Source organism: Styela clava, chromosome 15 (assembly GCF_964204865.1).
Source record: "Styela clava chromosome 15, kaStyClav1.hap1.2, whole genome shotgun sequence".
Taxonomy (NCBI): domain Eukaryota; kingdom Metazoa; phylum Chordata; class Ascidiacea; order Stolidobranchia; family Styelidae; genus Styela; species Styela clava.
In genome coordinates, this window is record NC_135264.1 from 7,655,317 (window position 1) to 7,668,155 (window position 12,839).

The 12,839-nt window shown below is 46.7% G+C and overlaps 46 non-coding genes and 18 pseudogenes across 46 annotated transcripts; all 64 read right to left on the minus strand.

Annotated features, from left to right (window-relative positions):
• Window positions 1-78: 78 nt before the first annotated feature.
• On the minus strand, window positions 79-187 carry LOC144412340 (5S ribosomal RNA; annotated as a pseudogene).
• An 81-nt stretch (window positions 188-268) lies between these two features.
• LOC144416681 (5S ribosomal RNA) lies at window positions 269-387 on the minus strand. The gene has a single exon (XR_013472574.1). It is a non-coding gene; the product is annotated as a 5S ribosomal RNA (ribosomal RNA).
• An 81-nt stretch (window positions 388-468) lies between these two features.
• LOC144413404 (5S ribosomal RNA) lies at window positions 469-587 on the minus strand. The gene has a single exon (XR_013469438.1). It is a non-coding gene; the product is annotated as a 5S ribosomal RNA (ribosomal RNA).
• Window positions 588-668: 81 nt separating this feature from the next.
• LOC144413412 (5S ribosomal RNA) lies at window positions 669-787 on the minus strand. Its single transcript, XR_013469439.1, has one exon. It is a non-coding gene; the product is annotated as a 5S ribosomal RNA (ribosomal RNA).
• An 81-nt stretch (window positions 788-868) lies between these two features.
• LOC144416521 (5S ribosomal RNA) lies at window positions 869-987 on the minus strand. The gene has a single exon (XR_013472414.1). It is a non-coding gene; the product is annotated as a 5S ribosomal RNA (ribosomal RNA).
• An 81-nt stretch (window positions 988-1,068) lies between these two features.
• LOC144416893 (5S ribosomal RNA) lies at window positions 1,069-1,187 on the minus strand. Its single transcript, XR_013472786.1, has one exon. It is a non-coding gene; the product is annotated as a 5S ribosomal RNA (ribosomal RNA).
• An 81-nt stretch (window positions 1,188-1,268) lies between these two features.
• Window positions 1,269-1,387, minus strand: LOC144415387 (5S ribosomal RNA). Its single transcript, XR_013471279.1, has one exon. It is a non-coding gene; the product is annotated as a 5S ribosomal RNA (ribosomal RNA).
• Window positions 1,388-1,468: 81 nt separating this feature from the next.
• LOC144412127 (5S ribosomal RNA) lies at window positions 1,469-1,587 on the minus strand (annotated as a pseudogene).
• Window positions 1,588-1,668: 81 nt separating this feature from the next.
• LOC144413413 (5S ribosomal RNA) lies at window positions 1,669-1,787 on the minus strand. The gene has a single exon (XR_013469440.1). It is a non-coding gene; the product is annotated as a 5S ribosomal RNA (ribosomal RNA).
• Window positions 1,788-1,868: 81 nt separating this feature from the next.
• On the minus strand, window positions 1,869-1,987 carry LOC144416606 (5S ribosomal RNA). The gene has a single exon (XR_013472499.1). It is a non-coding gene; the product is annotated as a 5S ribosomal RNA (ribosomal RNA).
• An 81-nt stretch (window positions 1,988-2,068) lies between these two features.
• On the minus strand, window positions 2,069-2,177 carry LOC144412783 (5S ribosomal RNA; annotated as a pseudogene).
• Window positions 2,178-2,258: 81 nt separating this feature from the next.
• On the minus strand, window positions 2,259-2,377 carry LOC144415046 (5S ribosomal RNA). Its single transcript, XR_013470938.1, has one exon. It is a non-coding gene; the product is annotated as a 5S ribosomal RNA (ribosomal RNA).
• Window positions 2,378-2,458: 81 nt separating this feature from the next.
• LOC144412152 (5S ribosomal RNA) lies at window positions 2,459-2,577 on the minus strand (annotated as a pseudogene).
• Window positions 2,578-2,658: 81 nt separating this feature from the next.
• LOC144416232 (5S ribosomal RNA) lies at window positions 2,659-2,777 on the minus strand. The gene has a single exon (XR_013472126.1). It is a non-coding gene; the product is annotated as a 5S ribosomal RNA (ribosomal RNA).
• An 81-nt stretch (window positions 2,778-2,858) lies between these two features.
• Window positions 2,859-2,977, minus strand: LOC144416928 (5S ribosomal RNA). The gene has a single exon (XR_013472820.1). It is a non-coding gene; the product is annotated as a 5S ribosomal RNA (ribosomal RNA).
• Window positions 2,978-3,058: 81 nt separating this feature from the next.
• LOC144414824 (5S ribosomal RNA) lies at window positions 3,059-3,177 on the minus strand. The gene has a single exon (XR_013470714.1). It is a non-coding gene; the product is annotated as a 5S ribosomal RNA (ribosomal RNA).
• Window positions 3,178-3,258: 81 nt separating this feature from the next.
• On the minus strand, window positions 3,259-3,377 carry LOC144414522 (5S ribosomal RNA). Its single transcript, XR_013470412.1, has one exon. It is a non-coding gene; the product is annotated as a 5S ribosomal RNA (ribosomal RNA).
• Window positions 3,378-3,458: 81 nt separating this feature from the next.
• On the minus strand, window positions 3,459-3,577 carry LOC144417773 (5S ribosomal RNA; annotated as a pseudogene).
• Window positions 3,578-3,662: 85 nt separating this feature from the next.
• Window positions 3,663-3,781, minus strand: LOC144415258 (5S ribosomal RNA). Its single transcript, XR_013471150.1, has one exon. It is a non-coding gene; the product is annotated as a 5S ribosomal RNA (ribosomal RNA).
• An 85-nt stretch (window positions 3,782-3,866) lies between these two features.
• Window positions 3,867-3,985, minus strand: LOC144414619 (5S ribosomal RNA). Its single transcript, XR_013470508.1, has one exon. It is a non-coding gene; the product is annotated as a 5S ribosomal RNA (ribosomal RNA).
• An 81-nt stretch (window positions 3,986-4,066) lies between these two features.
• LOC144415192 (5S ribosomal RNA) lies at window positions 4,067-4,185 on the minus strand. The gene has a single exon (XR_013471084.1). It is a non-coding gene; the product is annotated as a 5S ribosomal RNA (ribosomal RNA).
• Window positions 4,186-4,266: 81 nt separating this feature from the next.
• On the minus strand, window positions 4,267-4,385 carry LOC144417774 (5S ribosomal RNA; annotated as a pseudogene).
• Window positions 4,386-4,470: 85 nt separating this feature from the next.
• Window positions 4,471-4,589, minus strand: LOC144415260 (5S ribosomal RNA). Its single transcript, XR_013471152.1, has one exon. It is a non-coding gene; the product is annotated as a 5S ribosomal RNA (ribosomal RNA).
• Window positions 4,590-4,674: 85 nt separating this feature from the next.
• LOC144414887 (5S ribosomal RNA) lies at window positions 4,675-4,793 on the minus strand. Its single transcript, XR_013470778.1, has one exon. It is a non-coding gene; the product is annotated as a 5S ribosomal RNA (ribosomal RNA).
• Window positions 4,794-4,874: 81 nt separating this feature from the next.
• LOC144415203 (5S ribosomal RNA) lies at window positions 4,875-4,993 on the minus strand. Its single transcript, XR_013471095.1, has one exon. It is a non-coding gene; the product is annotated as a 5S ribosomal RNA (ribosomal RNA).
• An 81-nt stretch (window positions 4,994-5,074) lies between these two features.
• LOC144415455 (5S ribosomal RNA) lies at window positions 5,075-5,193 on the minus strand. The gene has a single exon (XR_013471347.1). It is a non-coding gene; the product is annotated as a 5S ribosomal RNA (ribosomal RNA).
• An 81-nt stretch (window positions 5,194-5,274) lies between these two features.
• Window positions 5,275-5,393, minus strand: LOC144413414 (5S ribosomal RNA). Its single transcript, XR_013469441.1, has one exon. It is a non-coding gene; the product is annotated as a 5S ribosomal RNA (ribosomal RNA).
• An 81-nt stretch (window positions 5,394-5,474) lies between these two features.
• On the minus strand, window positions 5,475-5,593 carry LOC144412047 (5S ribosomal RNA; annotated as a pseudogene).
• Window positions 5,594-5,674: 81 nt separating this feature from the next.
• On the minus strand, window positions 5,675-5,783 carry LOC144412341 (5S ribosomal RNA; annotated as a pseudogene).
• Window positions 5,784-5,864: 81 nt separating this feature from the next.
• LOC144418047 (5S ribosomal RNA) lies at window positions 5,865-5,982 on the minus strand (annotated as a pseudogene).
• Window positions 5,983-6,063: 81 nt separating this feature from the next.
• Window positions 6,064-6,182, minus strand: LOC144413415 (5S ribosomal RNA). Its single transcript, XR_013469442.1, has one exon. It is a non-coding gene; the product is annotated as a 5S ribosomal RNA (ribosomal RNA).
• Window positions 6,183-6,263: 81 nt separating this feature from the next.
• Window positions 6,264-6,382, minus strand: LOC144412048 (5S ribosomal RNA; annotated as a pseudogene).
• An 81-nt stretch (window positions 6,383-6,463) lies between these two features.
• Window positions 6,464-6,572, minus strand: LOC144412342 (5S ribosomal RNA; annotated as a pseudogene).
• Window positions 6,573-6,653: 81 nt separating this feature from the next.
• LOC144413416 (5S ribosomal RNA) lies at window positions 6,654-6,772 on the minus strand. The gene has a single exon (XR_013469443.1). It is a non-coding gene; the product is annotated as a 5S ribosomal RNA (ribosomal RNA).
• Window positions 6,773-6,853: 81 nt separating this feature from the next.
• On the minus strand, window positions 6,854-6,972 carry LOC144415373 (5S ribosomal RNA). Its single transcript, XR_013471265.1, has one exon. It is a non-coding gene; the product is annotated as a 5S ribosomal RNA (ribosomal RNA).
• An 81-nt stretch (window positions 6,973-7,053) lies between these two features.
• Window positions 7,054-7,172, minus strand: LOC144416929 (5S ribosomal RNA). Its single transcript, XR_013472821.1, has one exon. It is a non-coding gene; the product is annotated as a 5S ribosomal RNA (ribosomal RNA).
• An 81-nt stretch (window positions 7,173-7,253) lies between these two features.
• Window positions 7,254-7,372, minus strand: LOC144417493 (5S ribosomal RNA; annotated as a pseudogene).
• Window positions 7,373-7,453: 81 nt separating this feature from the next.
• LOC144416682 (5S ribosomal RNA) lies at window positions 7,454-7,572 on the minus strand. Its single transcript, XR_013472575.1, has one exon. It is a non-coding gene; the product is annotated as a 5S ribosomal RNA (ribosomal RNA).
• Window positions 7,573-7,653: 81 nt separating this feature from the next.
• LOC144416133 (5S ribosomal RNA) lies at window positions 7,654-7,772 on the minus strand. Its single transcript, XR_013472027.1, has one exon. It is a non-coding gene; the product is annotated as a 5S ribosomal RNA (ribosomal RNA).
• An 81-nt stretch (window positions 7,773-7,853) lies between these two features.
• On the minus strand, window positions 7,854-7,972 carry LOC144417825 (5S ribosomal RNA; annotated as a pseudogene).
• Window positions 7,973-8,053: 81 nt separating this feature from the next.
• Window positions 8,054-8,172, minus strand: LOC144413417 (5S ribosomal RNA). The gene has a single exon (XR_013469444.1). It is a non-coding gene; the product is annotated as a 5S ribosomal RNA (ribosomal RNA).
• Window positions 8,173-8,253: 81 nt separating this feature from the next.
• LOC144418222 (5S ribosomal RNA) lies at window positions 8,254-8,372 on the minus strand (annotated as a pseudogene).
• An 81-nt stretch (window positions 8,373-8,453) lies between these two features.
• LOC144413419 (5S ribosomal RNA) lies at window positions 8,454-8,572 on the minus strand. The gene has a single exon (XR_013469446.1). It is a non-coding gene; the product is annotated as a 5S ribosomal RNA (ribosomal RNA).
• An 81-nt stretch (window positions 8,573-8,653) lies between these two features.
• LOC144417420 (5S ribosomal RNA) lies at window positions 8,654-8,772 on the minus strand. Its single transcript, XR_013473313.1, has one exon. It is a non-coding gene; the product is annotated as a 5S ribosomal RNA (ribosomal RNA).
• An 81-nt stretch (window positions 8,773-8,853) lies between these two features.
• LOC144415261 (5S ribosomal RNA) lies at window positions 8,854-8,972 on the minus strand. Its single transcript, XR_013471153.1, has one exon. It is a non-coding gene; the product is annotated as a 5S ribosomal RNA (ribosomal RNA).
• Window positions 8,973-9,057: 85 nt separating this feature from the next.
• LOC144414620 (5S ribosomal RNA) lies at window positions 9,058-9,176 on the minus strand. The gene has a single exon (XR_013470509.1). It is a non-coding gene; the product is annotated as a 5S ribosomal RNA (ribosomal RNA).
• Window positions 9,177-9,257: 81 nt separating this feature from the next.
• Window positions 9,258-9,376, minus strand: LOC144416213 (5S ribosomal RNA). Its single transcript, XR_013472107.1, has one exon. It is a non-coding gene; the product is annotated as a 5S ribosomal RNA (ribosomal RNA).
• Window positions 9,377-9,457: 81 nt separating this feature from the next.
• LOC144413420 (5S ribosomal RNA) lies at window positions 9,458-9,576 on the minus strand. The gene has a single exon (XR_013469447.1). It is a non-coding gene; the product is annotated as a 5S ribosomal RNA (ribosomal RNA).
• Window positions 9,577-9,657: 81 nt separating this feature from the next.
• LOC144418223 (5S ribosomal RNA) lies at window positions 9,658-9,776 on the minus strand (annotated as a pseudogene).
• Window positions 9,777-9,857: 81 nt separating this feature from the next.
• On the minus strand, window positions 9,858-9,976 carry LOC144414422 (5S ribosomal RNA). The gene has a single exon (XR_013470312.1). It is a non-coding gene; the product is annotated as a 5S ribosomal RNA (ribosomal RNA).
• An 81-nt stretch (window positions 9,977-10,057) lies between these two features.
• Window positions 10,058-10,176, minus strand: LOC144413421 (5S ribosomal RNA). Its single transcript, XR_013469448.1, has one exon. It is a non-coding gene; the product is annotated as a 5S ribosomal RNA (ribosomal RNA).
• An 81-nt stretch (window positions 10,177-10,257) lies between these two features.
• LOC144418224 (5S ribosomal RNA) lies at window positions 10,258-10,376 on the minus strand (annotated as a pseudogene).
• An 81-nt stretch (window positions 10,377-10,457) lies between these two features.
• On the minus strand, window positions 10,458-10,576 carry LOC144413422 (5S ribosomal RNA). The gene has a single exon (XR_013469449.1). It is a non-coding gene; the product is annotated as a 5S ribosomal RNA (ribosomal RNA).
• Window positions 10,577-10,657: 81 nt separating this feature from the next.
• LOC144416270 (5S ribosomal RNA) lies at window positions 10,658-10,776 on the minus strand. The gene has a single exon (XR_013472163.1). It is a non-coding gene; the product is annotated as a 5S ribosomal RNA (ribosomal RNA).
• Window positions 10,777-10,857: 81 nt separating this feature from the next.
• Window positions 10,858-10,976, minus strand: LOC144417553 (5S ribosomal RNA; annotated as a pseudogene).
• An 85-nt stretch (window positions 10,977-11,061) lies between these two features.
• LOC144414621 (5S ribosomal RNA) lies at window positions 11,062-11,180 on the minus strand. Its single transcript, XR_013470510.1, has one exon. It is a non-coding gene; the product is annotated as a 5S ribosomal RNA (ribosomal RNA).
• An 81-nt stretch (window positions 11,181-11,261) lies between these two features.
• Window positions 11,262-11,380, minus strand: LOC144416214 (5S ribosomal RNA). The gene has a single exon (XR_013472108.1). It is a non-coding gene; the product is annotated as a 5S ribosomal RNA (ribosomal RNA).
• An 81-nt stretch (window positions 11,381-11,461) lies between these two features.
• LOC144413423 (5S ribosomal RNA) lies at window positions 11,462-11,580 on the minus strand. The gene has a single exon (XR_013469450.1). It is a non-coding gene; the product is annotated as a 5S ribosomal RNA (ribosomal RNA).
• An 81-nt stretch (window positions 11,581-11,661) lies between these two features.
• LOC144418225 (5S ribosomal RNA) lies at window positions 11,662-11,780 on the minus strand (annotated as a pseudogene).
• An 81-nt stretch (window positions 11,781-11,861) lies between these two features.
• On the minus strand, window positions 11,862-11,980 carry LOC144413425 (5S ribosomal RNA). Its single transcript, XR_013469452.1, has one exon. It is a non-coding gene; the product is annotated as a 5S ribosomal RNA (ribosomal RNA).
• Window positions 11,981-12,061: 81 nt separating this feature from the next.
• LOC144416271 (5S ribosomal RNA) lies at window positions 12,062-12,180 on the minus strand. Its single transcript, XR_013472164.1, has one exon. It is a non-coding gene; the product is annotated as a 5S ribosomal RNA (ribosomal RNA).
• Window positions 12,181-12,261: 81 nt separating this feature from the next.
• Window positions 12,262-12,380, minus strand: LOC144415262 (5S ribosomal RNA). The gene has a single exon (XR_013471154.1). It is a non-coding gene; the product is annotated as a 5S ribosomal RNA (ribosomal RNA).
• Window positions 12,381-12,465: 85 nt separating this feature from the next.
• On the minus strand, window positions 12,466-12,584 carry LOC144414622 (5S ribosomal RNA). The gene has a single exon (XR_013470511.1). It is a non-coding gene; the product is annotated as a 5S ribosomal RNA (ribosomal RNA).
• An 81-nt stretch (window positions 12,585-12,665) lies between these two features.
• LOC144416215 (5S ribosomal RNA) lies at window positions 12,666-12,784 on the minus strand. The gene has a single exon (XR_013472109.1). It is a non-coding gene; the product is annotated as a 5S ribosomal RNA (ribosomal RNA).
• Between the last annotated feature and the right edge of the window lie 55 nt (window positions 12,785-12,839).

A 12,839-nucleotide genomic window follows, 5' to 3' on the forward strand; every position in this document is an offset into this window, starting at 1 on the left:
AAAGTAGTAGTCTATTCGGCTATTTGTATTTCGCAGTTGTTGGAAAACAGAGCAAAATCGAATGAAACGGCGACAAAAAGCCTACGACACTCGGTATTCCCAGCCGGTCACCCATGCAAGTACTAACCGAGCCCGACATTGCTTAACTTCCGAGATCGAGTGCATTCAACGTGGTATGGTTGTAGGCGATAGAGTAGTAGTCTATTCGGCTATTTGTATTTCGCAGTTGTTGGAAAACAGAGCAAAATCGAATGAAACGGCGACAAAAAGCCTACGACACTCGGCATTCCCAGCCGGTCACCCATGCAAGTACTAACCGAGTCCGACATTGCTTAACTTCCGAGATCGAACGAGATCGGGTGCATTCAAGGTGGTATGGTTGTAGGCGATAAAGTAGTAGTCTATTCGGCTATTTGTATTTCGCAGTTGTTGGAAAACAGAGCAAAATCGAATGAAACGGCGACGAAAAGCCTACGACACTCGGTATTCCCAGCCGGTCACCCATGCAAGTACTAACCGAGCCCGACATTGCTTAACTTCCGAGATCGAACGAGATCGGGTGCATTCAACGTGGTATGGTTGTAGGCGATAAAGTAGTAGTCTATTCGGCTATTTGTATTTCGCAGTTGTTGGAAAACAGAGCAAAATCGAATGAAACGGCGACAAAAAGCCTACGACACTCGGTATTCCCAGCCGGTCACCCATGCAAGTACTAACCGAGCCCGACATTGCTTAACTTCCGAGATCGAACGAGATCGGGTGCATTCAACGTGGTATGGTTGTAGGCGAGAAAGTAGTAGTCTATTCGGCTATTTGTATTTCGCAGTTGTTGGAAAACAGAGCAAAATCGAATGAAACGGCGACGAAAAGCCTACGACACTCGGTATTCCCAGCCGGTCACCCATGCAAGTACTAACCGAGCCCGACATTGCTTAACTTCGGAGATCGAACGAGATCGGGTGCATTCAACGTGGTATGGTTGTAGGCGATAAAGTAGTAGTCTATTCGGCTATTTGTATTTCGCAGTTGTTGGAAAACAGAGCAAAATCGAATGAAGCGGCGACGAGAAGCCTACGACACTCGGTATTCCCAGCCGGTCACCCATGCAAGTACTAACCGAGCCCGACATTGCTTACCTTCCGAGATCGAACGAGATCGGGTGCATTCGACGTGGTATGGTTGTAGGCGATAAAGTAGTAGTCTATTTGACTATTTGTATTTCGCAGTTGTTGGAAAACAGAGCAAAATCGAATGAAACGGCGACGAAAAGCCTACGACACTCGGTATTCCCAGCCAGTCACCCATGCAAGTACTAACCGAGCCCGACATTGCTTAACTTCCGAGATCGAACGAGATCGGGTGCATTCAACGTGGTATGGTTGTAGGCGATAAAGTAGTAGTCTATTCGGCTATTTGTATTTCGCAGTTGTTGGAAAACAGAGCAAAATCGAATGAAACGGCGACGAAAAGCCTACGACACTAGGTATTCCCAGCCGGTCACCCATGCAAGTACTAACCGAGCCTGACATTGCTTAACTTCCGAGATCGAACGATAACGGGTGCATTCAACGTGGTATGATTGTAGGCGATAAAGTAGTAGTGTATTCGGCTATTTGTATTTCGCAGTTGTTGGAAAACAGAGCAAAATCGAGTGAAACGGCGACAAAAAGCCTACGACACTCGGTATTCCCAGCCGGTCACCCATGCAAGTACTAACCGAGCCCGACATTGCTTAACTTCCGAGATCGAACGAGATCGGGTGCATTCAACGTGGTATGGTTGTAGGCGATAAAGTAGTAGTCTATTCGGCTATTTGTATTTCGCAGTTGTTGGAAAACAGAGCAAAATCGAAGGAAACGGCGACGAAAAGCCTACGACACTCGGTATTCCCAGTTGGTCACCCATGCAAGTACTAATCGAGCCCGACATTGCTTAACTTCGGAGATCGAACGAGATCGGGTGCATTCAACGTGGTATGGTTGTAGGCGAGAAAGTAGTAGTCTATTCGGCTATTTGTATTTCGCAGTTGTTGGAAAACAGAGCAAAATCGAATGAAACGGCGACAAAAAGCCTACGACACTCGGTATTCCCAGCCGGTCACCCATGCAAGTACTAACCGAGCCCGACATTGCTTAACTTCCGAAATCGAGTGCATTCAACGTGGTATGGTTGTAGGCGATAAAGTAGTAGTCTATTCGGTTATTTGTATTTCGCAGTTGTTGGAAAACAGAGCAAAATCGAATGAAACGGCGGCGAAAAGCCTACGACATTCGGTATTCCCAGCAGGTCACCCATGCAAGTACTAACCGAGCCCGACATTGCTTAACTTCCGAGATCGAACGGGATCGGGTGCATTCAACGTGGTATGGTTGTAGGCGATAAAGTAGTAGTCTATTCGGCTATTTGTATTTCGCAGTTGTTGGAAAACAGAGCAAAATCGAATGAAACGGCGACGAAAAGCCTACGACACTCGGTATTCCCAGCCGGTCACCCATGCAAGTACTAACCGAGCCCGACATTGCTTAACTTCCGAGATCGAACTATAACGGGTGCATTCAACGTGGTATGGTTGTAGGCGATAAAGTAGTAATCTATTCGGCTATTTGTATTTCGCAGTTGTTGGAAAACAGAGCAAAATCGAATGAAACGGCGACGAAAAGCCTACGACACTCGGTATTCCCAGCCGGTCACCCATGCAAGTACTAACCGAGCCCGACATTGCTCAACTTCCGAGATCGAACGAGATCGGGTGCATTCAACGTGGTATGGTTGTAGGCGATAAAGTAGTAGTCTATTCGGCTATTTGTATTTCGCAGTTGTTGGAAAACAGAGCAAAATCGAATGAAACAGCGACAAAAAGCCTACGACACTCGGTATTCCCAGCCTGTCACCCATGCAAGTACTAACCGAGCCCGACATTGCTTAACTTCCGAGATCGAACGAGATCGGGTGCATTCAACGTGGTATGGTTGTAGGCGATAAAGTAGTAGTCTATTCGGCTATTTGTATTTCGTAGTTGTTGGAAAACAGAGCAAAAACGAATGAAACGGCGACGAAAAGCCTACGACACTCGGTATTCCCAGCCGGTTACCCATGCAAGTACTAACCGAGCCCGACATTGCTTAACTTCCGAGATCGAACGAGATCGGGTGCATTCAACGTGGTATGGTTGTAGGCGATAAAGTAGTAGTCTATTCGACTATTTGTATTTCGCAGTTGTTGGAAAACAGAGCAAAATCGAATGAAACGGCGACGAAAAGCCTACGACACTCGGTATTCCCAGCCGGTCACCCATGCAAGTACTAACCGAGCCCGACATTGCTTAACTTCCGAGATCGAACGAGATCGGGTGCATTCAACGTGGTATGGTAGTAGGCGATAAAGTGGTAGTCTATTCGGCTATTTGTATTTCGCAGTTGTTGGAAAACAGAGCAAAATCGAATGAAACGGCGACGAAAAGCCTACGACACTCGGTATTCCCAGCCAGTCACCCATGCAAGTACTAACCGAGCCCGACATTGCTTAACTTCCGAGATCGAACGAGATCGGGTGGATTCAACGTGGTATTGTTGTAGTCGATAAAGTAGTAGTCTGTTCTGCTATTTGTATTTTGCAGTTGTTAGAAAACAGAGAAAAAACGAATGGAACGGCGACGAAAAAAAAGCCTACGACACTCGGTATTCCCAGCCGGTCACCCATGCAAGTACTAACCGAGCCCGACATTGCTTAACTTCCGAGATCGAACGAGATCGGGTGCATTCAACGTGGTATGGTTGTAGTCGATAAAGTAGTAGTCTGTTCTGCTATTTGTATTTTGCAGTTGTTAGAAAACAGAGAAAAAACGAATGTAACGGCGACGAAAAAAAAGCCTACGACACTCGGTATTCCCGGCCGGTCACCCATGCAAGTACTAACCGAGCCCGACATTGCTTAACTTCCGAGATCGAACGAGATCGGGTGCATTCAACGTGGTATGGTTGTAGGCAATAAAGTAGTAGTCTATTCGGCTATTTGTATTTCGCAGTTGTTGGAAAACAGAGCAAAATCGAATGAAACGGCGACGAAAAGCCTACGACACTCGGTATTCCCAGCTGGTCACCCATGCAAGTACTAACCGAGCCCGACATTGCTTAACTTCCGAGATCGAACGAGATCGGGTGCATTCAACGTGGTATGGTTGTAGGCGATAAAGTAGTAGTCTATTCGGCTATTTGTATTTTGCAGTTGTTGGAAAAAAGAGCAAAATCGAATGAAGCGGCGACGAAAAGCCTACGACACTCGGTATTCCCAGCCAGTCACCCATGCAAGTACTAACCGAGCCCGACATTGCTTAACTTCCGAGATCGAACGAGATCGGGTGGATTCAACGTGGTATTGTTGTAGTCGATAAAGTAGTAGTCTGTTCTGCTATTTGTATTTTGCAGTTGTTAGAAAACAGAGAAAAAACGAATGGAACGGCGACGAAAAAAAAGCCTACGACACTCGGTATTCCCAGCCGGTCACCCATGCAAGTACTAACCGAGCCCGACATTGCTTAACTTCCGAGATCGAACGAGATCGGGTGCATTCAACGTGGTATGGTTGTAGTCGATAAAGTAGTAGTCTGTTCTGCTATTTGTATTTTGCAGTTGTTAGAAAACAGAGAAAAAACGAATGGAACGGCGACGAAAAAAAAGCCTACGACACTCGGTATTCCCGGCCGGTCACCCATGCAAGTACTAACCGAGCCCGACATTGCTTAACTTCCGAGATCAAACGAGATCGGGTGCATTCAACGTGGTATGGTTGTAGGCAATAAAGTAGTAGTCTATTCGGCTATTTGTATTTCGCAGTTGTTGGAAAACAGAGCAAAATCGAATGAAACGGCGACGAAAAGCCTACGACACTCGGTATTCCCAGCTGGTCACCCATGCAAGTACTAACCGAGCCCGACATTGCTTAACTTCCGAGATCGAACGAGATCGGGTGCATTCAACGTGGTATGGTTGTAGGCGATAAAGTAGTAGTCTATTCGGCTATTTGTATTTTGCAGTTGTTGGAAAAAAGAGCAAAATCGAATGAAGCGGCGACGAAAAGCCTACGACACTCGGTATTCCCAGCCGGTCACCCATGCAAGTACTAACCGAGCCCGACATTGCTTAACTTCCGAGATCGAACGAGATCGGGTGCATTCGACGTGGTATGGTTGTAGGCGATAAAGTATTAGTCTATTCGGCTATTTTTATTTCGCAGTTGTTGGAAAACAGAGCAAAATCGAATGAAACGGCGACGAAAAGCCTACGACACTCGGTATTCCCAGCCGGTCACCCATGCAAGTACTAACCGAGCCCGACATTGCTTAACTTCCGAGATCGAACGAGATCGGGTGCATTCAACGTGGTATGGTTGTAGGCGATAAAGTAGTAGTCTATTCGGCTATTTGTATTTCGCAGTTGTTGGAAAACAGAGCAAAATCGAATGAAACGGCGACGAAAAGCCTACGACACTCGGTATTCCCAGCCGGTCACCCATGCAAGTACTAACCGAGCCTGACATTGCTTAACTTCCGAGATCGAACGATAACGGGTGCATTCAACGTGGTATGGTTGTAGGCGATAAAGTAGTAGTCTATTCGGCTATTTGTATTTCGCAGTTGTTGGAAAACAGAGCAAAATCGAATGAAACGGCGACAAAAAGCCTACGACACTCGGTATTCCCAGCCGGTCACCCATGCAAGTACTAACCGAGCCCGACATTGCTTAACTTCCGAGATCGAGTGCATTCAACGTGGTATGGTTGTAGGCGATAAAGTAGTAGTCTATTCGGCTATTTGCATTTCGCAGTTGTTGAAAAACAGAGCAAAATCGAATGAAACGGCGACGAAAAGCCTACGACACTCGGTACTCCCAGCAGGCACCCATGCAAGTACTAACCGAGCCCGACATTGCTTAACTTCCGAGATCGAACGAGATCGGGTGCATTCGACGTGGTATGGTTGTAGGCGATAAAGTAGTAGTCTATTCGGCTATTTGTATTTCGCAGTTGTTGGAAAACAGAGCAAAATCGAATGAAACGGCGACGAAAAGCCTACGACACTCGGTATTCCCAGCCGGTCACCCATGCAAGTACTAACCGAGCCCGACATTGCTTAACTTCCGAGATCGAACGAGATCGGGTGCATTCAACGTGGTATGGTTGTAGGCGATAAAGTAGTAGTCTATTCGGCTATTTGTATTTCGCAGTTGTTGGAAAACAGAGCAAAATCGAATGAAACGGCGACGAAAAGCCTACGACACTCGGTATTCCCAGCCGGTCACCCATGCAAGTACTAACCGAGCCTGACATTGCTTAACTTCCGAGATCGAACGATAACGGGTGCATTCAACGTGGTATGGTTGTAGGCGATAAAGTAGTAGTCTATTCGGCTATTTGTATTTCGCAGTTGTTGGAAAACAGAGCAAAATCGAATGAAACGGCGACAAAAAGCCTACGACACTCGGTATTCCCAGCCGGTCACCCATGCAAGTACTAACCGAGCCCGACATTGCTTAACTTCCGAGATCGAGTGCATTCAACGTGGTATGGTTGTAGGCGATAAAGTAGTAGTCTATTCGGCTATTTGTATTTCGCAGTTGTTGGAAAACAGAGCAAAATCGAGTGAAACGGCGACAAAAAGCCTACGACACTCGGTATTCCCAGCCGGTCACCCATGCAAGTACTAACCGAGCCCGACATTGCTTAACTTCCGAGATCGAACGAGATCGGGTGCATTCAACGTGGTATGGTTGTAGGCGATAAAGTAGTAGTCTATTCGGCTATTTGTATTTCGCAGTTGTTGGAAAACAGAGCAAAATCGAATGAAACGGCGACGAAAAGCCTACGACACTCGGTATTCCCAGCCGGTCACCCATGCAAGTACTAACCGAGCCCGACATTGCTTAACTTTCGAGATCGAACGAGATCGGGTGCATTCAACGTGGTATGGTTGTAGGCGATAAAGTAGTAGTCTATTCGGCTATTTGTATTTCGCAGTTGTTGGAAAACAGAGCAAAATCGAATGAAACGGCGACAAAAAGCCTACGACACTCGGTATTCCCAGCCTGTCACCCATGCAAGTACTAACCGAGCCCGACATTGCTTAACTTCCGAGATCGAACGAGATCGGGTGCATTCAACGTGGTATGGTTGTAGGCGATAAAGTAGTAGTTTATTCGGCTATTTGTATTTCGCAGTTGTTGGAAAACAGAGCAAAATCGAATGAAACGGCGACGAAAAGCCTACGACACTCGGTATTCCCAGCCGGTCACCCATGCAAGTACTAACCGAGCCCGACATTGCTTACCTTCCGACATCGAACGAGATCGGGTGCATTCAACGCGGTATGGTTGTAGGCGATAAAGTAGTAGTCTATTCGGCTATTTGTATTTCGCAGTTGTTGGAAAACAGAGCAAAATCGAATGAAACGGCGACGAAAAGCCTACGACACTCGGTATTCCCAGCCGGTCACCCATGCAAGTACTAACCGAGCCCGACATTGCTAAACTTCCGAGATCAAACGAGATCGGGTGCATTCAACGTGGTATGGTTGTAGGCGATAAAGTAGTAGTCTATTCGGCTATTTGTATTTCGCAGTTGTTGGAAAACAGAGCAAAATCGAGTGAAACGGCGACAAAAAGCCTACGACACTCGGTATTCCCAGCCGGTCACCCATGCAAGTACTAACCGAGCCCGACATTGCTTAACTTCAGAGATCGAACGAGATCGGGTGCATTCAACGTGGTATGGTTGTAGGCGATAAAGTAGTAGTCTATTCGGCTATTTGTATTTCGCAGTTGTTGGAAAACAGAGCAAAATCGAATGAAACGGCGACGAAAAGCCTACGACACTCGGTATTCCCAGCCGGTCACCCATGCAAGTACTAACCGAGCCCGACATTGCTTAACTTTCGAAATCGAACGAGATCGGCTGCATTCAACGTGGTATGGTTGTAGGCGATAAAGTAGTAGTCTATTCGGCTATTTGTATTTCGCAGTTGTTGGAAAACAGAGCAAAATCGAATGAAACGGCGACGAAAAGCCTACGACACTCGGTATTCCCAGCCGGTCACCCATGCAAGTACTAACCGAGCCCGACATTGCTTAACTTCCGAGATCGAACGAGATCGGGTGCATTCAACGTGGTATGGTTGTAGGCGATAAAGTAGTAGTCTATTCGGCTATTTGTATTTCGCAGTTGTTGGAAAACAGAGCAAAATCAAATGAAACGGCGACAAAAAGCCTACGACATTCGGTATTCCCAGCCTGTCACCCATGCAAGTACTAACCGAGCCCGACATTGCTTAACTTCCGAGATCGAACGAGATCGGGTGCCTTCAACGTGGTATGGTTGTAGGCGATAAAGTAGTAGTTTATTCGGCTATTTGTATTTCGCAGTTGTTGGAAAACAGAGCAAAATCGAATGAAACGGCGACGAAAAGCCTACGACACTCGGTATTCCCAGCCGGTCACCCATGCAAGTACTAACCGAGCCCGACATTGCTTAACTTCCGAGATCGAACGAGATCGGGTGCATTCAACGTGGTATGGTTGTAGGCGATAAAGTAGTAGTCTATTCGGCTATTTGTATTTCGCAGTTGTTGGAAAACAGAGCAAAATCGAATGAAACGGCGACGAAAAGCCTACGACACTCGGTATTCCCAGCCGGTCACCCATGCAAGTACTAACCGAGCCCGACATTGCTAAACTTCCGAGATCGAACGAGATCGGGTGCATTAAACGTGGTATGGTTGTAGACGATAAAGTAGTAGTCTATTCGGCTATTTGTATTTTGCAGTTGTTGGAAAACAGAGCAAAATCGAATGAAGCGGCGACGAAAAGCCTACGACACTCGGTATTCCCAGCCGGTCACCCATGCAAGTACTAACCGAGCCCGACATTGCTTAACTTCCGAGATCGAACGAGATCGGGTGCATTCAACGTGGTATGGTTGTAGTCGATAAAGTAGTAGTCTGTTCTGCTATTTGTATTTTGCAGTTGTTAGAAAACAGAGAAAAAACGAATGGAACGGCGACGAAAAAAAAGCCTACGACACTCGGTATTCCCGGCCGGTCACCCATGCAAGTACTAACCGAGCCCGACATTGCTTAACTTCCGAGATCGAACGAGATCGGGTGCATTCAACGTGGTATGGTTGTAGGCAATAAAGTAGTAGTCTATTCGGCTATTTGTATTTCGCAGTTGTTGGAAAACAGAGCAAAATCGAATGAAACGGCGACGAAAAGCCTACGACGCTCGGTATTCCCAGCTGGTCACCCATGCAAGTACTAACCGAGCCCGACATTGCTTAACTTTCGAGATCGAACGAGATCGGGTGCATTCAACGTGGTATGGTTGTAGGCGATAAAGTAGTAGTCTATTCGGCTATTTGTATTTTGCAGTTGTTGGAAAACAGAGTAAAATCGAATGAAGCGGCGACGAAAAGCCTACGACACTCGGTATTCCCAGCCGGTCACCCATGCAAGTACTAACCGAGCCCGACATTGCTTAACTTCCGAGATCGAACGAGATCGGGTGCATTCAACGTGGTATGGTTGTAGGCGATAAAGTAGTAGTCTATTCGGCTATTTGTATTTCGCAGTTGTTGGAAAACAGAGCAAAATCAAATGAAACGGCGACAAAAAGCCTACGACATTCGGTATTCCCAGCCTGTCACCCATGCAAGTACTAACCGAGCCCGACATTGCTTAACTTCCGAGATCGAACGAGATCGGGTGCCTTCAACGTGGTATGGTTGTAGGCGATAAAGTAGTAGTTTATTCGGCTATTTGTATTTCGCAGTTGTTGGAAAACAGAGCAAAATCGAATGAAACGGCGACGAAAAGCCTACGACACTCGGTATTCCCAGCCGGTCACCCATGCAAGTACTATCCGAGCCCGACATTGCTTAACTTCCGAGATCGAACGAGATCGGGTGCATTCAACGTGGTATGGTTGTAGGCGATAAAGTAGTAGTCTATTCGGCTATTTGTATTTCGCAGTTGTTGGAAAACAGAGCAAAATCGAATGAAACGGCGACGAAAAGCCTACGACACTCGGTATTCCCAGCCGGTCACCCATGCAAGTACTAACCGAGCCCGACATTGCTTAACTTCCGAGATCGAACGAGATCGGGTGCATTCAACGTGGTATGGTTGTAGGCGATAAAGTAGTAGTCTATTCGGCTATTTGTATTTCGCAGTTGTTGGAAAACAGAGCAAAATCAAATGAAACGGCGACAAAAAGCCTACGACATTCGGTATTCCCAGCCTGTCACCCATGCAAGTACTAACCGAGCCCGACATTGCTTAACTTCCGAGATCGAACGAGATCGGGTGCCTTCAACGTGGTATGGTTGTAGGCGATAAAGTAGTAGTTTATTCGGCTATTTGTATTTCGCAGTTGTTGGAAAACAGAGCAAAATCGAATGAAACGGCGACGAAAAGCCTACGACACTCGGTATTCCCAGCCGGTCACCCATGCAAGTACTAACCGAGCCCGACATTGCTTAACTTCCGAGATCGAACGAGATCGGGTGCATTCAACGTGGTATGGTTGTAGGCGATAAAGTAGTAGTCTATTCGGCTATTTGTATTTCGCAGTTGTTGGAAAACAGAGCAAAATCGAATGAAACGGCGACGAAAAGCCTACGACACTCGGTATTCCCAGCCGGTCACCCATGCAAGTACTAACCGAGCCCGACATTGCTAAACTTCCGAGATCGAACGAGATCGGGTGCATTCAACGTGGTATGGTTGTAGGCGATAAAGTAGTAGTCTATTCGGCTATTTGTATTTTGCAGTTGTTGGAAAACAGAGCAAAATCGAATGAAGCGGCGACGAAAAGCCTACGACACTCGGTATTCCCAGCCGGTCACCCATGCAAGTACTAACCGAGCGCGACATTGCTTAACTTCCGAGATCGAACGAGATCGGGTGCATTCAACGTGGTATGGTTGTAGTCGATAAAGTAGTAGTCTGTTCTGCTATTTGTATTTTGCAGTTGTTAGAAAACAGAGAAAAAACGAATGGAACGGCGACGAAAAAAAAGCCTACGACACTCGGTATTCCCGGCCGGTCACCCATGCAAGTACTAACCGAGCCCGACATTGCTTAACTTCCGAGATCGAACGAGATCGGGTGCATTCAACGTGGTATGGTTGTAGGCAATAAAGTAGTAGTCTATTCGGCTATTTGTATTTCGCAGTTGTTGGAAAACAGAGCAAAATCGAATGAAACGGCGACGAAAAGCCTACGACGCTCGGTATTCCCAGCTGGTCACCCATGCAAGTACTAACCGAGCCCGACATTGCTTAACTTTCGAGATCGAACGAGATCGGGTGCATTCAACGTGGTATGGTTGTAGGCGATAAAGTAGTAGTCTATTCGGCTATTTGTATTTTGCAGTTGTTGGAAAACAGAGTAAAATCGAATGAAGCGGCGACGAAAAGCCTACGACACTCGGTATTCCCAGCCGGTCACCCATGCAAGTACTAACCGAGCCCGACATTGCTTAACTTCCGAGATCGAACGAGATCGGGTGCATTCAACGTGGTATGGTTGTAGGCGATAAAGTAGTAGTCTATTCGGCTATTTGTATTTCGCAGTTGTTGGAAAACAGAGCAAAATCAAATGAAACGGCGACAAAAAGCCTACGACATTCGGTATTCCCAGCCTGTCACCCATGCAAGTACTAACCGAGCCCGACATTGCTTAACTTCCGAGATCGAACGAGATCGGGTGCCTTCAACGTGGTATGGTTGTAGGCGATAAAGTAGTAGTTTATTCGGCTATTTGTATTTCGCAGTTGTTGGAAAACAGAGCAAAATCGAATGAAACGGCGACGAAAAGCCTACGACACTCGGTATTCCCAGCCGGTCACCCATGCAAGTACTAACCGAGCCCGACATTGCTTAACTTCCGAGATCGAACGAGATCGGGTGCATTCAACGTGGTATGGTTGTAGGCGATAAAGTAGTAGTCTATTCGGCTATTTGTATTTCGCAGTTGTTGGAAAACAGAGCAAAATCGAATGAAACGGCGACGAAAAGCCTACGACACTCGGTATTCCCAGCCGGTCACCCATGCAAGTACTAACCGAGCCCGACATTGCTAAACTTCCGAGATCGAACGAGATCGGGTGCATTCAACGTGGTATGGTTGTAGGCGATAAAGTAGTAGTCTATTCGGCTATTTGTATTTTGCAGTTGTTGGAAAACAGAGCAAAATCGAATGAAGCGGCGACGAAAAGCCTACGACACTCGGTATTCCCAGCCGGTCACCCATGCAAGTACTAACCGAGCCCGACATTGCTTAACTTCCGAGATCGAACGAGATCGGGTGCATTCAACGTGGTATGGTTGTAGTCGATAAAGTAGTAGTCTGTTCTGCTATTTGTATTTTGCAGTTGTTAGAAAACAGAGAAAAAACGAATGGAACGGCGACGAAAAAAAAGCCTACGACACTCGGTATTCCCGGCCGGTCACCCATGCAAGTACTAACCGAGCCCGACATTGCTTAACTTCCGAGATCGAACGAGATCGGGTGCATTCAACGTGGTATGGTTGTAGGCAATAAAGTAGTAGTCTATTCGGCTATTTGTATTTCGCAGTTGTTGGAAAACAGAGCAAAATCGAATGAAACGGCGACGAAAAGCCTACGACGCTCGGTATTCCCAGCTGGTCACCCATGCAAGTACTAACCGAGCCCGACATTGCTTAACTTTCGAGATCGAACGAGATCGGGTGCATTCAACGTGGTATGGTTGTAGGCGATAAAGTAGTAGTCTATTCGGCTATTTGTATTTTGCAGTTGTTGGAAAACAGAG